Raw genomic sequence first — 21,137 nt, 5'->3', positions numbered from 1 at the left:
CAATGGGAGATGTGGGCGGGGTTTCTCTAGCTGTGAGCACAGGCAATAATTGCAGAAGTCAAAGTTTTTATTTGGTTTCCAAGTGTCAAATGTCACTAGGAGGCAGTATAAAGGTCTGCAAACATCATGCCCAGGATAGGAATTTAATAGATATCTCTATGGTGCTCCAATAGTGGTACTGGAGAGGAATTTCCTGGGTTTAGATGCAATAACAATGAAGGACTAGCAATATATAAATCAAATAACACCACAGGTCAAATGTTTCTGAAATGTGCACCTATCTCCTTGCACTTCTCCTCAGTTTAAATGTAATCAAAAATGCAATCCTGTCTAGAAATAAGGAAACAAAAACTGGGACTGGATCACAATCAACGATTCAGAAACAGCTTTTTCCTCCTCCGCCATCAGATTTCTGAACGGTCCGTGAAGCCTACCTCATTATTCCTTCTTTTTACATATTTATTTATTTTTGTAACATGGTAATTTTATGTCTTTGCACTGTACTGCTGCCGCAAAACAAAAATTTTCATGTAATTTTAAGTCAGTGATAACAAATATGATCTGACATATTTTATATCCACTGAATTAAAACTTTCTTAAGTTGGTGGTTTGGAACACACCTTTTTTGCACATATATATGTTTTGCATCCAGGAATTAATCTTCCATATACTTCCCCAGTCCCTAAATTCCCTTCCAACCTCAGGAATGCTCTCCTCATGATTATTCTCCTGAACACCTTCCATTTTGGCCAAGTTCACCACCAGCAGTCAATATCTTACCTGTCAAACATTGTTTGATAATTTTCCTGTAACAGGTGGTATTGTAAATGGAATTGAAAATCATAAAATTCAGATGCTGCAAATCTGAAATATAAGCAGGAGATACTCATAAGGTCAAGCAGCATCTGTGGGAAGAAAACAGAGTTGGAGTGTTTTCAATCAAATTGTTTTCTCTCTTTCCCAGTTCAACTGAAACATTAACTTTGATTCTCTTTCTACAGATACTGCTTGACTGATGAGTGTTTCTATGTTAATGCAAAGTTTTTCCTGGATTTACTTGACAACAACAGAATCCCTGCCTTGCAGATTATCTGAAATGGTTCAATCTTCACAAGGCAATTGGATGGGCTGGACCACAGGGAACCCCGCTACCTTTGTGCAGACTGTCCATCATTTCCCCAAAGCCCTTATCAACTGCTGGATTTCAAACTGCACTGACATTATTTCAGTTGTACCCTCAATCCTGTAAGGAGTTCGTACGTTCTCCCCGTGCCTGCGTGGGTTTCCTCCGGGTGCTCCGGTTTCCTCCCACATTCCAAAGTCGTCTGGGTTAGGAAGTTGTGGGCATGCTGTGTTGGCGCCGGAAGCGTGGCGACACTTGCGGGCTACACCCAGAACACTCTACGCAAAAAGATGCATTTCACTATGTATTTCAACATACATGTGACTAATAAAGATATCTTGCCTTATCTTAGAAATTGAATTACATTTAGTGGGGATTAAGCCAAGGCAGCACGTAATGCTGTTTATCTTGGGCAGCATAGCTTCTCCTTAAATTAACATAGTTTATTGGTTGTTTGTCGGTAGTCAAACCAGTGTAATGCAACAGAAGTCATGATATGTTCTCCACACCAAGTCACTGACACAAAGGTTATGCCTAGATACCGAAAAAAAATCTGCTTGATTAATTGTGCCATCATGGCAACACAGTTTCTACCCCAGAATGAAACAATTACATTTTATCTCAAATTGACTAATAAAGGTTCTGTTCCCTGTAGGAGGTTATCTCTGAAGGTAGTGACAGGTCAGATCCAACCTTTTTATAATCACATTCCGTCCTTGGGCAACAACAAACTTGATTCACACATAATGTGGTTATTGTTCTTTTATATTCAGCATCCGTTACCTTTGTGATTTATCTACATTCTTGTTCATTTTGTATGTCCCAATCCCCTCAGTTTCAAAGTCTTCACTGTTACAGTTCCCAAGTAGTTTTATTTAAACAGATGCAATGGAGTGATACTGAGATCAACGTAACTGAGATCCTTGTCCAATTCAACCTGCTGGATGGACTACCTATTTTCTCACTGTCCAAGGTATTTTTATTCAAGCGATGAGTAGATCCAAGTTTGTTTATTCAGGGAGCATAAAGGAAATACTGATCTAATGCTTCCCCAGATGGCAGCTAAGAGTAAGGATTGAGGCCTTGAAATGTTTCTTTAGTTTGCACTTGTCCCCTCAGTTTAAATTTAAACACAAATACAACCCTGTCTAGAAATAAGAAGTAAAAACAGAACATTCTGGAAACATTCAACAGGTCAGTCAGTACATGTGGAAAGAGATATCAGGTTGAAGATCCTTCATCACAGCTTCTGCTGATCTTCGATCTGAAACTTTAACTCAGTGTCTCTCTCCACAGATACTGCCTGACCTACTGGGTGTTTCCAGAATTGTCAGGTTTTATTTCAGATTTCCAGCATCTGAAGTTTTTCTATTCAGTCATGGAGTCATACAGCATGGAATAGGCCATTCGGCCCACCAAGTCCATGCTAACCGGTGGGCACCCACCCGTATTAAACTCATCATCCAGCACTTGGCCTTCTATGCCTGAGTGATTCAAGTGCTCACCTAGACATTCTTAAACGCTGTCAGTGACTCTGCTTCCACTGCTCCCTCAGGCAGTACACTCTAGGTACGCACCACTCTCTGGGTGAAAAAGTTCCCTCAGTTTCCTACCTAAATCTCTTACCCCTTGCCTGAAATCGATATCCTCTAGTTTTATCTACCTCTGATATGGGAACGATTTCTTGCCCAATCTGTACCCCTCATAATTTTATACACCTTAATCATGTCCCCTTTTAACCTTCTCTGCTCCAGGGAAAAAGACCCAGCCTCTCCAGTTTCTCCTCATAACTGAAACATTCCATCCCAGGCAACATCCTGGTGAATCTCCTCTGCACCCCCTCCAATGATATTCACTTTTTTTAAAAAAAAGAAATAAGGAAATCTAACTCACCATCAGATTGGATAGTTTGAGAAGAAACTGAGAAGAGTGTTAGAAAAATGCAGACCTTCCTTGCCCTCCTGGACCTACAACAAAGAGATTCCTTTACAAGAGGGGGAACTTGGATCTGCTGCTTTAACCATGGGTGTGGATATGAGCTGCTTCTTTCAGCTCTGTTGTCCCTCCAACACAGTCATGGTAGGCTCTGTGGTGTTGGTTATGCAGTAGGTGGTGGTAGCAGGATAGACCATCAGAAAGACTCTCAGGGCCATGGTGTGGATGTAATTGCTGTGGCCCTGACGATTACCCTTTGTGTAGGTAGTGGCAAAAGAATCAAAGGGTAGTTGATGGGCAAGTGAGAGAGAATAAAGTAGAGAGATAGAGGGGAATGGGACTGATGGGATTGCTCAGCTGTGAACCAACATGCACAGTGGGCTGAATGGTCTCCTTTTGTGTTGTAATAAGTAGAAATTCATGAACCAGTAGCTCCTCCCTGAAGCTTCATGTAGATCCTTACGTCACAGCAATGGTTTCTGATTGAGGAAGTTCTGGACCTCTACTATTAAAATTAGGGTTCATCCACTCTCTCTCTTTCACTTTAGTCAATGTTATGAACAACAAGCCATTCGTTTCACTATTGTTTAAGTCATCCTTGATCTCAAGGGATTTCCTAACAAGAATATACAACTGAAAATGAGACTGGAGCTTTGAGTAGTTTCGAACTGAGTAAGTTATTGATGCATGTCTCACCAAAGTACAATGATCCTGTTCAATTCTATGCATTTTTATTTCTGACCTTTTAATTTAATTGCACTATTAACCAGTGGACTATTTTTGGAGGTGGTTTATCAATCCGCTTTGGGTAGCCTAGAGGTACTAATGTGTTACTTAAGGCAGGTTACACAACCCTTTAAAACTGTAGCAATGCTAGACGATGTGACTTTCTATACTTAATGAGGCAGTGCATGTTAGCACAGCAGACTGGAACAAATTGCACCTCAACCACCTAAGACTAACATCAAGCTATCCCAGGTCACACACAGCATAATTAGTCAGCATAAAGCCGAAGGCTATACATCTCAGGTCCCATTGTCAGTAGCCCCACCTTGGTTAATCATTCTCTTAATTCCCTACACCTGCCCTCCCATGGTCCCACTGAGCAAAATTACCTTCTTAAAGCCTTTTCATTATGAATTGTCAATGTTCTGCTGAAGATCAGGAACTGGGTAAAGTCTCCGCACACTGACTTAATGTGAGATCCTTAAAGCTAACAGCAGTAGGAATCTTCATATCCTGGGTCAGGTTGGCTCCTAGCCCTGAAAGTAGAAGCTTTGGCTTATTTCCCCATTCTGTCTGCTTTGACCTGATATCATTGTCGTAGGATTATGAATTGCACAGGAGGGGAACTGAACTGGTCCAGTGATTCATCTGTCACAGGCTTATCCTTTCATATAATGATACAACGAGCCAAATGTACAATCAGTACCAGAGGAGCTGCCTGGCAAACCCTTTAAAATAAACAGGAAATCCTGTTTCTTCTAGTATGCAGTAAGAAAAGCCATGCAGGAATTATTCAGAGAGATTGGAACTATTTGGTTTGGAGTTTTAAATCATTTAAAGCTGCAGGGTTACATAAAATGTGGACTTAATGTAAATTAGTTTTAAATAAGGATTACAGAATAACAAAAAGGTTAGAGGATGGAAGGAGGCTATGGAGTCCATTCCAGCTCTGTGTAAGACCAATGCAGGTTGTCCCACTTCCCCACCCTCCGCAGAGTCCTGCAAACACTTTCCTTTCAGATACTTATCCAGCTGCATTTTGAATGCTACAATTCCATCTGTTTCTACTGCTCTCCCAGGCAATCAACTCCAGATGCTAATATCCTACTTTAGAAAAGATACCTTCCCTGTGTCACTATTGATTCTTTAGTCACCAACCTTCCTTCCATGTCTCCTAGGTCTTGATCAACGGGAACAGTTCCTCTTTCCCCACATCCTTCACGATTTTAATTAGGTCCCCTTGCAACCTCCGCTGGTCCAGCTTCCAAGTTACGACAGTCCCTCACCCTTGGTATCGTTTTGGCAAACCTTTTCTGCACCCTCCCTATAGCTGTCACACCTTTTCTGGAGTTCGGTGGCCAGAACTGGACAGAATACTCCAGTAATGACGGAATCAAGAGGGCAACGCAAGTTAATGGTTCTGCAGGACCGTGCACTACTAAGGCAATAACATTGAACCATAAAAACATACTGATGGTTGCTGAGAGTTTTGAGAGGATTACAGTTTTTTTTAATACATTTCAGGTCTCAGCAAATCCAGATGGTTATCATAAATTGAGAGCTCTATAATATTTCATTTAATCCTTCGACATGACAACACAGATAGCCACACACCATACAATTATGTCAACGTTTAAATAAAATTCCATATATGGAGAGTTTGGTTGACTTAACCTTTTTGAATTACTTTGGAGTTTCTTACTCAACAAGCTCTCCTTGCACTGATCAACCAGCATATCTCTCCAATTTTATTATTAACTGCACAGACTCTGGTCTACATAATTGTTGTTCTACTGAGTGAAACGTAATTATGTTTGCATTTCATTCTGCCTCTTTCTCAGTGGTGAGGAATCAATATATGGCTAAGAAACATTCCATTCTTCCATGATTAAAAAGTCTAACACAAGATTTTCAATGTTTAAGAGCCACTGATTTGATGAGAACTAACAAACTCTAGGATAATAATAGTTTTAGGTACCACAGCAGATAGCTAAGTGGGCAGCACAGTGGTGCAGCAGGTAGTGCTGTTGCCTCACAGCTCCAGGGACTTGGGTTCGATCCTGACCTTTGCTGCCGTCCGCGTGCAGTTTACACGATCTCCCTTGACTGCGTGGCTTTCCCTCGGGTACTCTGGTTTTCTCCCACATCCCAAAGACATGCTGGTTGGTCGGTTAATTGGCCACTGCAAATTAGCCCTCCATGTAGGTTGATGACAAAAAGAATCAAAGGGAGTCAGTGGGCATGTGTGGGAGAGGATAAGTTGGAGGATTTCAGGGAAATAATGAGAGGGGGAATGGGACCGTTGGGATTGCTCCCTTGGGAGCCAGCAGGACACTGATGGACTGAAAGGTCCCCTTCTGCATTGTTTTTAACAGAAGCTTCTTCAACTACAGAAACTGGCACTTTGTTCTGGAAACCTGACAAAAAAAATGAAGGATGCAGGAAATGAAAATCAAAAAATTGCAGATACTGGAAATTTGTCAAAACTGGGAAAAAAGAGAACAACAAGTTAGTTTTAAGTTGCAGAGAAGATGTGGGGAGGGATGGCTAGGACACAGGAAATATCTGTGACAAGGTGAGGTCAGGGTTGCCATGGGGATAAGTTGTAGAGGTCTTCCGCTCAGTGGTTAATGGGAGCAATAAGAGGGTGCAGCAAGGTCACCTTGGGATGGGGGCTGTTATTTGTGGATATGAATAAGGGAGCCAGGCTGGAGAGTGATTAAGTAGAACTTGGAGGGCAAAGAGTTCAGAGGGGCAAAAAATGTGGTGTGTTGAGAGTGAGCTTGAACTCATACAGACCAGAGGCTGAAGGAGGAAAGAAAGGAGTGAGGTCCCTGAGAGGGTAAACTTACATGGAGCTTGGGTTGGCAGTAGAGAGCAAGGATTATATTTGAGAGGTTTGAGGGGACCATGAGGTGAGATGCTAGAGGAATAGGAACACAGCCCCTGGTGGGATCCAGTGATGGAGCCACACTGCCAGTAAGGCACCATGTGCAGGGCAAGACCACGTTAACAAGAAGGTGCCACTGCCTTTTAGTCTGGTTTCCACCAATCCCAGGTTGACAGCGCAAATCAGCCTCAGAAAACCCAAGGGTGGCAAGGGCAGAGCTGAACGAGGTCAGAGGTGGTAGCTGGACTTTTCATCTTTAAAATGATGAAAAGTTTTAATCGAGTGGACATAGAGCAAATGTTTGCACTTGTGAGGAAGAGTAGAACTAGAGGCCATTAACATAGGATGTCACCAAGAAATCCTGTGGGGAATTCAGAAGAAGCTTCTTTACCCAGAAAACAGTGAGAATGTGGAGCCTCCCCCACAGGGAGTGGATGAGTGGAATCATGTCAGTGCATTAAGGGGAAGCTTGACAAGCATATGAGGGAAGAGGAGTAGAGGGTCACACCGAGAGGCGTAGAGGGGGAAAGATGAGAGGAGGCCGGAATGGAGCATTAAGACTGACGTGGACTGGCTGGGCTCAATGGCCTGTTTCCGTGCTGTATATTGGAGGTTAGCCTACAAAGGGATATTCCGCAGAGAACTGCAGATATGGGTAAATGGAGTTATTTTCCTTTTAGCCACGTGATCCTGAAGTGACATTTAACTCATTAATTCTTCCCCATGTCCTCCACGCCTCACTGCATGGACAGACTAGAAGACCAGGGTGGCACAATGACACAGCTGGTAGAGCCGCTGCCTCACAGCTTCAGTGACCCGGATTTAATCCTGACCTCTGGTCCTGTCTGTGTGGAGTTTGCATGTTCTGCCTTTGAAGGCGTGGGTTTTGTCTGGGTGCTCCGGTTTCCTCCCACATCCCAAAGGGTTGTTAGGTTAATTGGCTGCTGTAAATTACCCCTGGTGTAGGTGGGTGGCAGGAGAATTGGGGTGAAGTTGATGGGCATGTGAGGCAGAATAGGTAACAGGGAAAGACGTGAGGGAATGGGATTGATGGGATTACTTTGAAAAACAGTTTAAACCCAATGGGCCAAATGATGTCTTCCCATGCCATGAAGAAATACAACATTTTGGAAAGCTACTTGTTAATATTCAGAACCTCCACTGAACAGAAAAGCAAAGTCTGCAACACCTGACCACGCCCTTGGAGAAACTCACCATGTAACTTAGCGAAGCTCATGTTTGTTCAGACTGCCTGCAATAGAAACTGAGTGGTGCCTTCAGAACCTGGTTCCAGATTCTGCCAGCTTGTTTGGCACAACCCATCTCGTACCCAATACCACATCTTTCTCCCAGGAGGAGAAAGCAAACTCACAGATGGCAAATTAGTTAAAACCTTGGCAACCCAACTGTGTCAATGAGCCTGAAGAACAAAGCAATAAGTCAGCAGAGCCTCTTTGTAGCACCAACCCACCTACACCCAGGAGACCAAAAACATAGAAAGTACTTTAACACTGAAATATAAACCACTACAACTGCATGCATTTTTTTTTCTTTGGCAGCAGTTCAGGGTGACTTATTTCCACCCCAGTTCTGAAGAGTGAGAGATGCCTGTGTGTGAATTCTTTAAAAAGATGGTTGGATACCAAGTCCTACACAAACTCACACATGTACATACACACACAAGCACACACACTCACTCTCTATGGATACACACACACCTCAATGTGCATATTCACTCTTCACACAGTCATGATATATTTATATAAAATTTTCAACATATTACATTTAAGATGATTACAATATTAAAAATCCTGTGAAGTTTTCTGGTGAAGTTCTCTGAAATAGTTCCTTGTCATTAGACATAGGAGTCCAGAGAGCAGGAGGAAGATATGAAAACAATCTCTTGCTGATTTAATCCTATTAAATTATTCAGTGACGTGACAAGCATCCATATGGAAGGATGTAACAGCTGTTTCAATAATCCATTCTTAATAGCTATCACCATCACTGTTAAGGTTGCTATCTTCATTGTTTGCAGCACAAACCTGGTGCTAAAAGTTGCTGATTTACTTCGTAGTGAAAATCTGAAGCTGGTTTTAATAAATCTAGTTGGCTTTGCAACCAATTTCCAGGAAATCTAATCAACAACATAATGGAAACTATTGGATAGAATTTCAAAATAAATAGAAAATGAAAAATGCAGGCATTAGTTGTACAGTATTTTGAATTGAGAATTGCACAGATCTCTATATTAATCTCTTTCTGAATAAAAATCTCAGACAAAGCCCTAAATTGGCACTACGCCCACTAGCCTAAACATGCACGCCTTCCATCGCTGACACATCACGGGTGTAATGTCCGCCAGTTACAAAGTGCACCGTGGTTACTCACCCAGGCAACTCTAACAGCACCTCCTAACCTGCAACTCTACTACCAAGGAGGGTAAGGGCTGAAGGCTCAGGCAAACACCACAACCTGTGGGGTACCCTCCAAGTTGCACATCATCCTTATATGTCTCCATCTTATCATTGTTGTTGGGTTTAATCATGGAACTCCCTCCCCAAGAGCACTGTGGGAGCTCGTTCACCACACGGGGTGGGGCAATTCAAGATGGTCCTCAGCACCATATTTTCCAAGGGCAATGAGGGATGGGCAATAAATGCTGGCCAAAAAATTCCTGCAAAGGAATAATATTGGTATTACTGGCTGAATCCACAGGATCTATCAATTGTTGAACAAGGACGAAGAGGGGACAATCTATGTTTGAGATTCTTTGTCAAGGCAGAGAAGGAGAGGACAGGTAAACGCTGAAGTGGATGGGTGGGATCAGGATTGATGGGTGGGATCAGGAAGAGGAGGGAAACGAGCATCGGGCAAACCCCTATGGCAAGGATTAGTGCAGAAGCCTTCACTGAGACAGACCTGCCTTTTCTCGTTGCTCTGGCTGTTAAACCTTCAGTTTTCCTGCAGTTTTTCTCTGTCTCATGATTAAGCCTTTCTGCTTTGAAAAATCATGGTTTGTTTGCTGTTTTTAAAATTGACTATTCACTGGGGGCATTTGCACTTTATTGCTTACCTGCACTGCCCTTTCTCTGTAACTGGCTAAGCTGCTTCCCTTGGTGGGTGAGTCCAGGACCAGAGGGCACAATCTTAGAATTAGAGGGTACCGGTTTAAAACAGAGACGAGGAGAAATTTCTTTAGCCAGAGGGTAGTGAATTTATGGAATTCTTTGCCACGTACAGCAGTGGAGGCCCGATCATCGGAGGCGTTTAAGGAGGAGATAGATAGGTAGCTAATTAGTCAAGGTATCAGGGGATATGGGGATAAGGCCGGAAATTGGGGCTAGAAAGGAATTTTTTTTCCCTTATCTATTCTTTTTTTCCTTTTCTTTTTTTCTTTAGCTCATGGAGCAGACTCGATGGGCTGAATGGCCTACTTCTGCTCCCTTGTCTTGTGATCTTGTGAACTGCAACATTATATTCTGAATTGTTTTCTTTTTACTACCTCAAAGTACTTATGAATGGCATGATCTGTCTGGATGGCATGCAAACAAAGTTTTTCCACTGTATCTCGGTACACGTGACAATAATAAACCAATTCCAATACCGATTTCACATGCTTTGTGGCAGGTGGGAGTGGGCATGTGGTCAAGCAGGGGCATGGCACACTGCCCCATTTGTCATTCAAAAAAGATGTGAGGTTAGAAATGCATGCATGCATGTTCCCTGCATAACAGGATAAGCATGGTTCCCTTATAAAATCTGACAAATTTAATTTTCCATACATGGCCCTTAAACCTCATACTTGCAAACAGAGCCTTCCAAAAAAAAAAACAAGCTCTTTATAAATACCTTGTCTCATGTTGCATCCAGTTCCTTTGCCAGTCGGGTTAAATCTGCCCTACAGCCAAATACTGCAGACCCCACAAGTCTGAAATAAAGCAGAAAATGGAGGAAACGGTCAGTAGGTCAGGCATTGCCTGTGAAATGTTAGTGTTCCGATCGTTCACTCTGTTTTTCCCTCCACAGGTGCTTGACCCGCTGAATGTTTCCAGCATTCGCAGCTGTTATTTTGCATTGGGTCCTCTCACTGCTGACAATTGGAGAAACTCCTGCTCGGTTGCACTGTGATGCCATATGTTCATTGTACTCCCAAAGTTTCATTTGTCTGGGCCCAAATATCAGAAGTGGAGCATTGGCTACTATATTACACCTTTAACATGTAGGACAGAGGATAAATTGCTACCCAATGTGTTGGCTCCTTGACTCCATCAAGGCCTTTCAAAACACTCAAGAAGATAAGAAAACAGGAGCAAGAGTAGGCCACTGAGCCCCTCGAGCCTTCCCCACCACTCACCATGATCATAGCTGATCTGTCCGAGGCCTCATGTCTGCCTCTGCACCAGGTCCCCATAACCCTCAATTCCCTGATCTTTCAAAAATTTCCTATTTCCTCTTTAAATATCCTCAATGATCTAATCTCCACAACCCTCTGGGGCATAGAATTTCAGAGTCTCACTACTTTCTGCAAGAAGAAATTCCTGCAAACCTCTGTTTTAAATGGCTGACTCCCAATCTTGTAACCATGTCCCCACCTTCAAGACGCTCCCACAAGTGGAAACATCTCAGCATCTATCCCATGACTGCATGTACACTTCCCGCTGCCTCAGGAAAGCAGCCAACATAATCAAAGACCCTCCCACCACAGTCATTCTCTTTTCTCCCCTCTTCCATTGGGCAGAAGATACAAAAGCTTGAGGGCACGTACCACCAGGCTCAAGGACAGTTTCTCTCCCGCTGTTATCAGACTCCTGAATGGACCTCTCATATGCTAAATGATGAACTCTTGATTTTTCAATCTACCTCATCGTGGCCCTTGCACTTTATTTGTCTACCTGCATTGCAACACTGTATTCTGCATTCTGTTTTTCCTTCTACTACCTTGATGTACTTATGAATGGAATGATCTGTCTGGACGGCACACAGACAAAAGCTTTTCACCGTATCTTAGTACATGTGACAATAATAAACCAATACCCCTTAGGATCTTATATGTTTCAACTACTGAAAATATCTCAATTTATTGTTAAGCCTTCTTAGGAACTTCTATGCCACAACAACAACCCCTTGCTTAACATCAGTAAAACTAAAGAACCTATCGTTGATTTCAGGAAGGGGAAGGAGGGCGAACATGCGCAATTCTACATTGGTGGATCGGCAGTGGACAGAGTCAGCAGCTTTAAATTCCCTTAAGATATCGGATGACCTGTCCTGGGCCCAGCACATAGATGCAATCACAAGGAAGCCACACCAGCGTCTCTACTTTCTTAGAAGGTTAAGAAGAGTCGGCACGTCACAGAACACGCTAACAAACTTCTACAGATGTACGGTTGAAAGTATCCTGACTGGTTACATCATGGTCTGGTACAGCAATTCAAATGCACAGGATTGCAAGAAGCTGCAGAGAGTAGTGGACTCTGCCCAATACATCACGGGCACATCCCTCCCCATCATCAAAACTATCAACATGAGGCGCTGCCTCAGAAAACCAGCATCCACCATCAGAAATCCCCACCATCCGAGCCATGCCATCTTCTTGCAGCTACCATCAGGCAGGAGATACAGAAACCACCAGGTTCAGGAACAGCTACTTCCTTTCAACCATTTGGCTCTTGAATCAATCTAAACAATGCTAATCATCTATTCAATACAACAACACTTTGACAACTTTGCACAACTTTGCACTTTGTTCTAATTGTATTCTTTCTTTTATAATTTTGTACAATTTATGTTTAATTTATGTTTTTCTCGTGAATGTTGTGTCTCTGATGCAACGTGCTTGTGATGCTGCTGCAAGTAAGTTTTTCATTGCACCTGTGCACACATGTACTTGTGCATATGACAATAAACTCGACTTGACCAATAAGATCACCCTACATTCGTAAAAATTCCCAAGAGTATTTTTGGCATTTTCTGTTTGTATTTTAGATTTCCAGCATCTGCAGGTTTTTACTTTGGATTTCCAAAGAATATAAATCCAACTTTTTTAGCAGCTGCTCATGATAGGGCAATCCTCCCATCCCAGGACTGAGCCTGCTGAGTTTCTTCTAGGCTGCATCCATTGCTAGTACAACCTCTCCATCACACTTCCATAAGGCAGGAAGTACAGGAGCCTGATGACCCTCACTTCCAGGTTCAACAACAGCTTCTTCTCCACTGCCATTGGATTCTTAAACTGACCTGAGCAACCCTAATTCCAAAACACAAGAGATTCTGCAGATGCTGGAATCTGGGCTGACACACACAAAGTGCTGGAGGAACTCAGCAGGTCAGGCAGCATCTAAGGAGGGAAATAAACAGTCCGAAACGTCGACTGTTATTTCCGTCCATTGATGCTGCCTGACCTGCTGAGTTCCTCCAGCACTTTGTGGGTGTTAAACCCTAATTCCACCTTGGACTATATTTCCCTTAATGTGCACTAATGTTATGTTTATTCTGTATTGTAAATGATGTATAATTTATCTTAATTTAAGTTTATGCAATGTACTGTCCTACTGCTGCATAAGGTTAATTTTCATGGCATTTATTCCTTGGGTATGTTTGCCTATTGACAATACACTTGAACCTCCTCTGTTCCAAGGTGACAACCCCATCATCACCAAGGATAGATTAGATATTTATTTATTAGTCACATGTACATCGAAACACACAGTGAAATGCATCTTTTGCATCGAGTGTTCTGGGGGCAGCCCGCAAGTGTCGCCATGCTTCCGGCGCCAACATAACATGCCCACAACTTCCTAACCCGTGCATCTTTGGAAAGTGGGAAGAAACGTGAGCACCCGGAGGAAACCCGAGCACCCAGAGAGAACCCACACAGACACATGGGGAGAACATACAAACTCCTTACAGACAGCAGTGGGAATTGAACCCAGGTCACTGGCACTGTAATAGCGTTATGCTAACCACTACACTACTGTGCCGCCCTAAATTTGATTGCTGTGTACCTCCATGCATCAACTGCAGTCTACGCCCCTCTCCCGCTACCCCCCTTTCCACCCCCACCCGCTACCCCCCTCTCCACCCATCTCCTACCCCTAAACTCCACCCTGTACCCCCGCTCCACCCTCCACCCACCCCTATAGCCACCTCTCCACACCCACCCGCTCTCCCCTTCATCCTCCCTCCCCTTCCTCCACCATCCTCCCCCTCCAACCTCCCCAACCCACCTCCCTTCCCTCCCCACCTCCAACCTCCCCAACCCACCTCCCTTCCCTCCCCACCTCCAACCTCCCCAACCCACCTCCCTTCCCTCCCCACCTCCAACCTCCCCAACCCACCTCCCTTCCCTCCCCACCTCCAACCTCCCCAACCCACCTCCCTTCCCTCCCCACCTCCAACCTCCCCAACCCACCTCCCTTCCCTCCCCACCTCCAACCTCCCTTCCCTCCCCACCTCCAACCTCCCATCTCCACCTCCTCCCCCTCCCCTCCTCCCAGCTCCAACCTCCTCCCCCCTCCCCTCCTCCCCCCTCCCCTCCTCCCAGCTCCAACCTCCTCCCCCCTCCCCTCCTCCCATCTCCAACCTCCTCCCCCCTCCCCTCCTCCCATCTCCAACCTCCTCCGCCCTCCCCTCCTCCCCTCCCCCTCCCCTCCTCCCCCTCCCCTCCCCCCCCTCCCCCTCTCCTCCCCCCCTCCCCCTCCCCTCCCCCCCTCCCCCCTCCCCTCTCCTCCTCCCCCCTCCTCCTCCCCCCTCCCCCTCCCCCCCTCCCCCCTCCTCCTCCCCCCTCCCCTCTCCTCCTCCCCACCCCTCCCCCCTCCTCCTCCCCCCTCCCCTCTCCTCCTCCCCTCCTCCCCCCTCCCCTCCCCTCCCCCTCCCCTCCTCCCCCCTCCCCTCCCCTCCTCCCCCCTCCTCCCCCCTCCCCCCTCCCCTCCTCCCCTCCCCTCCCCCCCCCTCCCCTCCCCCCCCTCCCCTCCCCCCCCTCCCCTCCCCCTCCCCTCCCTCCCCTCCCCCTCCCCTCCCCTCCCCTCCCTCCCCTCCCCCTCCCCTCCCCCCCCTCCCCTCCCCCCCCTCCCCTCCCCCTCCCCTCCCCCCCCTCCCCTCCCCCCCCTCCCTCCCTCCCCCTCCCCCCCCTCCCCTCCCCCCCCCTCCCTCCCCCCTCCCTCCCTCCCCCTCCCCCCCCCTCCCTCCCCCCCCCTCCCTCCCCCCTCCCTCCCTCCCCCTCCCCCCCCCCTCCCTCCCCCTCCCCCCCCCCCCTCCCTCCCCCTCCCCTCCCCTCCCTCCCCCTCCCCTCCCCCTCCCCTCCCTCCCCCTCCCCCCCCTCCCCCCTCCCCTCCCTCCCCCTCCCCCCTCCCCTCCCTCCCCCTCCCCTCCTCCCCTCCCCCTCCCCCTCCTCCCCTCCCCCTCCCCTCCTCCCCCTCCCCTCCCCCTCCCCTCCTCCCCCCTCCCCTCCTCCCCTCCCCCCCCTCCCCTCCTCCCCTCCCCCTCCCCTCCTCCCATCTCTAACCTCCCCTCCCCCCCATCTCTAACCTCCCCTCCCATCTCTAACCTCCCCTCCCCACCTACCACCCCGCCCAGCAGGCAGGCGCCAGGGGAATGCAGAGGCAGGCTCGGTAGGCAGTCCGTGCTGGCAGGAGGGTGCGCAGTTGCAGCGAGCCGGGCTGAGCATGCGTCCGGGGCCGGGACACCCGTGAATGGGAGAGGAGAGCTGAAGGCGAGCGGCAGTCCCCGCCACACCGCCACCTCCTTCCCTTCCCCTCCCGACTCCGTGCCGTCCCCGGGGAGGGGGCGATGCACCGCCGCCGCTGCTGCTGCTGACGGGACGGAGAAAGGACGCTCGCACGAAGATGGCTCGAAGTTTCGTGGGATCCTCCGCTGCCACCGCGCTCCTGTGCCTGCTGACAGCAGCCCTGGGTGAGTCGCCGGCGGACCGGACCGGACCCCCCCCCCCCACCTCCACCCCCACCCCCACCTCTCGTTCCCCCCCCCCCCCCCCGCCTTCGTCCAAGTGCCTGTCCCTCAGAGCTCCCCACTCTGTTGTCTCCCCGGTCCGCCCAGAGGGTGGATAAAAGTTGCAGGTCAAACCCACCCTTCCCTCTCTGTGGTGGGTGGGTTCGCCGGCTTGTTTTCGGGAGGGCACAACAACGTCCTGTGCTGTGGGGGAGTGCAGATCCCTCCCATTTGACCTCTGACCATCTTGGAGAGATTTCCCCAGTCCTGCAGGGTCATTGAACCAGGAGACCTGCTCGAGGAATAATTAAGAAAGGCATGGATAGCGGGGAGTGGCTTTGCTTTCTTTTTGTGTGTGTTCTTTCTTGTAAAAATTGTGTGTAATTTATGTTTATTTTTTTTGTGAATGTTGTGTCTCTGATGCTCTGTGCCTGTGATGCTGCTGCAAGTAAGTTTTTCATTGCACCTGTGCACACATGCATATGACAGTAAACAGGACTTTGAAAGTCCTGTTGAAACCCCCATGGTGGTTGGGTACCAAACACAAGGGGGCATAGGTTTACGGTGAGCGGAGGGAGATTTTAAAGGGGATCTGAGGGGTAAGTTTTTTTTTACAAGAGAGTGGGTGATAAGATAAAATTTCTTTATTAGTCACATGTACATCAAAACACACGGTGAAATGCATCTTTTTGCATAAGAGTGTTCTGGGGACAGCCCGCAAGTGTCGCCACGCTTCCGGCGCCAACATAGCATGCCCACAACTTCCTAACCCGTACGTCTTTGGAATGTGGGAGGAAACTGGAGCACCCGGAGAAAACCCACGCAGACACGGAGAGAACGTACAAACTCCTTACAGACAGTGGCCGGAATTGAACCTGGGTCGCTGGTGCTGTAAAGCGTTACACTAACCGCTACATTATCTGGAATGTGCTGCCAGAGGAGGTGGTGGAATCAGATACAAGTGCGACATCTAAGAACATTTAGACAGGCACTTGAATAGGCAAGGCATAGAAAGGTACAGTCCTAATGCAGGCAATGGAATCAGTGCAGCTGGGCAAAATGATTGGCTGGACGGGGTGGGCCAAGGGCCTGTTTTGGTGGTGTACCACCCTGAGGTAATTAACACAAGACCTGGATTTTGTGCGTAACACTATTCAGTTCCCCTTCAGTGTTTCTTGAAGTGCTTTGTAGCCAATGAAGTACTTTTGAGGTATTGGTAGGAAACATGGTTGGTTTATGCACAGCAAGCTCCCACAAAGTACAAGGTGAGAGTGACCAGATATTCTGTTTTTGTGATACTGAGTGTGGGGTAAATATTGCCTCAGATGGGGGGTGAGGGGTTGTTGTAGCTTCTTTTAGCCCAGCTAAACCAATGGTTTAACTTCTCGCCAAAAGACTGCAGTTCTGATGCTGCAGAACCCCCTCAGTGTTGCTGTGGAGGGGCAATGCAAGTGTGTAGGGTGGGGCAGGGAACTCTCCCACACTTGACTCTGAGACACGAACTGCGCTTGTTTGCTTCTGCATTTTATGTGTTTCATTTTGGAAACGGTCTGCCAGATCTGGTGATGGTTGAAAATCAAAGTGTTAATTTTCCTGTTAACCTGAGATTCATTAGAACAGTTCTCCACAACGGGAGCGAAGCTCCTCCGCTTATCATTAAACGCACAGGCCCCAAATTGGCTGTAGTGGGAAGAGCAGTAACCTTCTGGGTAAATCCGTGCAATCCATCCCATGATCCTCTCGCCCAAATAAGGACATGCCAGTCGGGAATGCAAGAGGTGGGGTGGGGGAGCACGATTTTGAATGAATATAATATATAATAATGACTTCCATCTGATGACTGCATGAAACCATTTTCAGAAAGCAGCTGTTTTATTTGATCGAGGAAGAATCTGGTTTCGTCTGTTGAAAGGAGTACAATGCTTCAATCTCAAGGCAACTTTCCGATTCTGAAATATTGTAGGTCTTTAGTGATTTTTCTCAAAATGACCTGTTATTGCCACCACTGTTCTGACTACAGTTAATGGGTGTGATTTTCTTCTGTAACTGTACATTAGCATACTTGTTTTTCTTGTTTAAATACAGAACAGAAAATGCATGCTTTCCTTACGGGGGCCTCCCCAGCAGTGGTGTGAGATTTAATTTCTGGCATTGTTTTAGATGAGTTTTATTTTAAAAAGTGGAGCTGTAACTTTACCCAAAGATTACGTGAAAGGGTTGCCAATATGTATGGATCAATTTGTGGAAAATTTGTTTTTGCTTAAATGTGTTTATTTTTTAAAAAAAACTACGATTCTATTCAATTTTCATAAATCTTAATCACAACTCTCCAAACTCCCAGAGTACTGGAGACAATGAAGCAGCATGTTTGTAGTACAGGAAAGATGATAGCAAGTTTGGATAAGCAAGCTCCCACAAACATCAGGGTGGGGTAGTCCAGGTAACCTGTCTTTATGATATTGTAGTGGTTTTAATATTGGCCAAGGTGAGCTCTGTGCTTTATCGAAATATTGCCATGGGAACTTTCATGATCACGGGAGTAATGCGTCATCTGCAAGACAACACTTAGCGTCATAGTTATGGCACAGGAAGTAGTTTGGCCCATCAAGTCTCTGCTGGCTCCTAATGGAGCAAATCCAAGTAAGTGCTCGTTCCCCCAGCTCTGCAAAGTACAAGCAGCCCCTGCGTTACAGCCGTTTGGGTGACTGAAATTCGCCCTTGCGGAATTCACAAATCAGTAGTTCGCTCTCATGGAATTTATGTGGGGATTAAAAAAAAGATTAAAACACAAAATTTAGTTTTTTCAACACGTGTTTCTTGACCCATGCACAGCTGATGTGGCTTCGCTTATGGAACTTTGTGAAACCCCTCGGAACACAACCCCCTAATAACATGGGGTCACCTGTCTCCTCCCTCCAGTGCCAGTCCAGTTCCCCATCAAAGTCCCTGATAGATTCTCTTTCCACCCTCCCTACTGGCAATGAGTTCTGCTGTCAGTCAGAAAGCTTTTTCCTCACGTTTTTCTCTCTTTCTATCTCCTATCCAAAATCTTACGTTTGTACCTGGCCCTTGAAACATGCACTACCAGTTCTGAAATTCAGCACTCCCTCACTAATGAAGTGGAGTGCTAGCCTGGATTTTGTGCTTGGGTTTTTGCAGTGGGACTTGAAGTCAGTTGAATGTAAGTTTGTTATGTACTCAACCACAGTTGGAACCCTTGCCCCAATGTACTGTAGCTGGATGTTGTACGGTGTCAATGTTTTAAGAGTGTTTTGATTCAAATGTTTTTGATACTGTTGAACTAAATCAGATTTCATTCCATGTGGAGTTTTCTCGCTCTCGCTGTGACCATGTGGATTTCCTCCCAGTGCCCGAGTTTCCTCCCATGTCTCAATGATGTGTGGGTTGGTTGGTCAATTGACCATCGTTTTCTAAAAAAAACAAAAATGCCCCTGCGTAAGTGAATGGTAGAATCTGGGGGAAGTTGATGGGACGCGCGGAGGATTAAAAATGGGAATTAGCATAAGATTAGTGTAAATGAGTGCAGTACGGTTGGCAAGGACATGGCGGGACAAAGGGCCAGTTTCTGTTCTGTATGATCATGGCTGACTCCAACCTTAAGCACATGAAGGGTTTTTAAACCTTCTGCAGAGGTGGTTGTGTTAGATCTTTTAGGAACTTTCAAGAGAATCAGACAAGAAGTTAAGTTGCAGTATAATGAGAAAAGGCTTGGATCTGAGACTAAAGTGGCCAGTTGTTTCAAAGAGATTGCCTGGGTGCGATGGGTGACTTGCTTGCAGGTTATGATTCTGTTAACTACTGCTTTTCTAACGTTGTAACACACCTGAGGCAAAATATTTGAAGATTATGTAGGCAACAAAATTAGCAGTTAGTGCTGGTCAGAATATCAGGGAAGTATGAGTAGACCGGTTCTCCCTTTTTCTTGGGAAAGGAAGACCGAGGGGTGACTTGGCAGAGATCTTGGAAACATTGAAAGCTTTTGATGAGAGGACTTGTAGGAGGGAGCAGGGAGAGGAATTCCTATTTTCTACATACCTCACAGTCCAGCAGTTATAAGTCAGGTTGGCAAGCAAAGCTCCCAAACATTAGCAGGACATTTCTACGATAAACCGAAAACAAAAAAAACCTGCAGATGTGGGAAATCTGAAATAAAAACAGAAAGTGCTAGAAATTTTCAGCAGGTGAGGCAGCATCAATGGCAAGGGAAATGGAGTTAATGTTTCAAGCCATCAGTCATTCTGATGAAAGATTGTTGATGTGGGAAGTTAACTCTGTGGTGGCCATCAGTGTAGGATAGTTACCTGGAAATCAAATCAGGATTTCAGGAGAAACTCCTTTACCCAAAGAGCCGTGAGAATCTGCAGCAACAAACAATCTGCTGGAGGAACTCAGCGGGTCGAGCAGCATCTGTGGGGGTCAAAGGAATGGTTGACATTTCAGGTCGAAACCCTGCATCAGGACTGACCCAAAACGTTGACAATTTCTTTCTCCTCACAGATGCTGCTCAACCCACTGAACTCCTCCAGCAGATTGGTTGTTGCTCCAGATTCTAGTATCTGCAGTCTCTTGTGTCTTCAGTGGGAATGTGGATCTCACTGCCGCAGGACATGGTTGAGGGAATGAAGTGGATACATTTAAGGGGAAGCTGGACAGGCAAATCAAAGGGAATGGAGGGTCACGCCGGTAGATTCAGAGAGAAAACAGGAAGAGACTTGAGTACAAAATAAATGCTGGCATGGACTAGATTGGCTGAATGGTCTGCTTCTATGCTGTATGAACTGTGTAAAGGGGTAAATGTGAAGGATGCAATTGTGATTTTGCGAGTTTAAACAATTCCATAGTTGCTGTTAATATGTTTATGAAGCGGTGCTGAGCCCTGTCTCTGAATCTGGATTAGTAATGGTGACCTCAGCAGTGAAAGGAAGAAGCTTTCCTCGATAGTTTAGTGACCTGTTCCTGAAGTTTAGTGTTCGGTTGACCCCTAGACCCCCACAGGCTGGAGACTCCAGCGTGAGGTTGTAATATCAGATGCATTTATTGAGCAGCTCTGGAGGGGCCAGCAGCTGAGTGTTCAGCTCTCTAAACACGCATAAGCACAGTCGTCAGGTCAGAGAAAATTAAAGTCAAAACTGGAGACAACAATTCATTAGGAGCACCTGGGTATCACTCTACAATGTGTCCTTAAATCAGCAAATGAGGCCTATGTTTTCCAAACTGCAGATATTTAAATAAGTGAGAAGTATCTTATAATAAATGGATACCAGCAAAACATCTTTATAACATAGCTGGAACCAGAAAGTGCTGGAAACACTCAGCAGGTTCAGAGTTAACTTTCACATCCATGATCTTTCATTGCAATGATCAATGGCTTGAAATGTTAACTCCTTCACTCTCCACAGACGCTGCCTGACCTGCTGAGAATTTCGAGCACTTTCTATTTTTACTTCAGTTTTTACATTATTGTCTTGCTAATGGTTGTAGTTTTCCCATTTG

General features: G+C 46.1%; 1 protein-coding gene and 1 long non-coding RNA gene across 2 annotated transcripts in view; one reads left to right on the top strand and one right to left on the bottom strand.

Moving 5' to 3' along the window:
- Positions 1-5,355: 5,355 nt before the first annotated feature.
- On the bottom strand, positions 5,356-15,281 carry LOC127584197 (uncharacterized). Its single transcript, XR_007958362.1, has 3 exons — positions 15,240-15,281; positions 10,527-10,605; positions 5,356-9,351 (listed from the first exon to the last, which is right to left on the bottom strand). It is a non-coding gene; the product is annotated as an uncharacterized LOC127584197 (long non-coding RNA).
- A 178-nt stretch (positions 15,282-15,459) lies between these two features.
- Positions 15,460-21,137, top strand: part of LOC127584196 (disintegrin and metalloproteinase domain-containing protein 9-like) — a 111,376-nt gene continuing 105,698 nt past the window's right edge. The window contains 1 exon segment of the mRNA XM_052040788.1: positions 15,460-15,587. The gene's annotated coding sequence lies outside the window, so the exon portion shown is untranslated.

The sequence above is a fragment of the Pristis pectinata genome, chromosome 29 (assembly GCF_009764475.1).
Source record: "Pristis pectinata isolate sPriPec2 chromosome 29, sPriPec2.1.pri, whole genome shotgun sequence".
Lineage (NCBI taxonomy): Eukaryota > Metazoa > Chordata > Chondrichthyes > Rhinopristiformes > Pristidae > Pristis > Pristis pectinata.
This window is presented reverse-complemented; position numbering and strand designations above follow the sequence as displayed.